Below are 2,104 nucleotides of genomic sequence, written 5' to 3'. Positions count from 1 at the left end.
ATTTTTAAATGTCTTAAGATGTTTCATAATATCTCCTCAACAGTTTTTTATTTTCTTCATGAAAGATCGTCTGGTAGCTGAGAGTCAGCATGGTAAAGGAGAAGGAGTTTCAACTTTGAAGCTGGAACTGGGCTGTGCCACTTGCTACCTATGAGGACTTGGAAAAGTAGCTCCAATCCTCTGAGCTTCTGATTCTACCCACTTGGTAGTTTTTGTGAGAACTAAAAGTAATGACAACGATGTAAATGCTGGCACATAGTAGGTGCTCAATGCATGTGAGTTTATCACCTTAACTTTTCTTTTCTTCATATACAGTTTCTTCACCGTGTGTGCTCATTTACTCTGTTATGGATGAGAAGGACATCATTACAGTTGAAGAAAATGACAGCTAAAGAATCTGCCTTTGTTTCACATAACTTTACAGTCTCCTAGTCATCCAAATAGAGCTTTTAAATAATGCCTCAAATGCTTATCTAGTGGTTTTCAACCACTTTTTCATTTTAATATACTTTTAAAAAATGAAGCAGTACTGTCAACAATGATTACCCAAGCCAAATTACTTTTTTTCTTTTTAATGTACTTTTCATGATACACTGTGTTGGAGACAATTTATAAGAAACCTTAACTTTTAGGTAACAAGCTAAAGGAAAACCAAAATGAAGACAAATAAAAATTAGAAATAGAGATCAGAAAATTTGCATAGTTTCTGTAACATGCAGGAAAGAAGGCGATGTTTCCAAACATTGGAAAGGTAAGGAAGATCCCCTTTTATTTACTATTATTTTTTTAAACTATTTTCTGTCAACCTTATTTCCATTTTCTGTTTAAGAGTCTGTGGAGAAGCTTAAGACCACTCGGTGGGTGCCCTACCTATTCAGGGGCCTGAGCGGTGGGAGCTGCGGACCAGCCCTCAGTGGCAGGCTCCAGTCCCCAGTAGGGAACCGCTGACTAGGCACAGAGGACACCTGCCTGCCCTCAGACCTGGCTGCGACCTCGGGTTGAGTAGCAGTGAACTCGGGAGCTGGAGGGGTCCATTGACTTGGAAATTCCTCCTTGGTTGCAGCCTTTTCGGCAGTGGCCTGCTCTTCCTTTTCAATCTCTTCTGGATCTCTGCAGAAGTACAGATCAGGCGGCGACCTCCCCTGGAGCTCATGGGAGATGGTGCTGCGCATGCGCAGAACTTCCCGGGCCTGCATCCAGCACCTCAGAGCCACTGAGTGCTCTCTTGTTATGGCCTGGGATGCCAATGCCCGCATAGTGCAGAGGAGAGTCTGTGTTACACATTGAGATGGTAGGCAGGTTAATTTAAGGTGCCTCTGTGAGAGGCTGGTGGTCAGCCCTGGGATCAGTGACCCCTGGAAGATGCGGCTCCTGGAGGGCAGACTGGATCCCATCAGCGAAGCTGCCAGGAGTGGAGTGGCCAGCAAGAGGAGCAGCTCCAGTGACAGCAGCAGCAAACTTTCAGCACAGCTCACCGGCCAGTATTCTGGAGGATGCGACACTGACATGAGCAGAGTTTTCAATGGCAACAATGGCACGAGCTGCCAGCAGAAGCTTCTCCCAGGTTGTCTTCAGATTTATGAAGTAATGCCATTACTTTTTCTTTTGTAGATGACTGTTCCATCTGGAAATCAAATTTGGTGCCACCTAAGTGGGTTCCTGTTGCAAGGAATTTGAGGACACCCTCTTCCTTCATTTGCAGGACATCAAGGGCTCTAGACATTGTGAAAGTTTCCCTTCAAGTTAAGACAGTAACCCAGAACAATGCCATATGGACCCCTTTCTGGGTAGCATAAAAGGCCCCTTTAATTTTGTCAGGCTTATTTTGTCTGTCATAAGAAAAGATGAGTAATTCTTTTAAAATTCATTTTTTGGGGGTAGTGATTTGAAAGGGAATAAACAATATTTTAGTGATAAGCTAATATCTAAAAGCTAATTTCACTTGAAATTATTTTTATGTGAAGAATTATATTTGTAGAGGATACAATCTATCCATTGAAACATTCAAATTATTAAGCAGTGGAACCAAACAATGCTGCCATTATATAGTATTCACAACTAACAGATGAGAGCTGATTCTTTTAGCCAACGTGCACTTTGATAA

At 42.4% G+C, this 2,104-nt stretch overlaps 1 pseudogene; it reads right to left on the bottom strand.

Moving 5' to 3' along the window:
* Window positions 1–870: 870 nt before the first annotated feature.
* Window positions 871–1,723, bottom strand: LOC101400492 (small ribosomal subunit protein uS2 pseudogene; annotated as a pseudogene).
* Window positions 1,724–2,104: the final 381 nt, after the last annotated feature.

Source organism: Ceratotherium simum, chromosome 3 (genome assembly GCF_057802395.1).
Source record: "Ceratotherium simum simum isolate JZ-2026a chromosome 3, ASM5780239v1, whole genome shotgun sequence".
Taxonomy (NCBI): Eukaryota; Metazoa; Chordata; class Mammalia; order Perissodactyla; family Rhinocerotidae; genus Ceratotherium; species Ceratotherium simum.
This window is presented reverse-complemented; position numbering and strand designations above follow the sequence as displayed.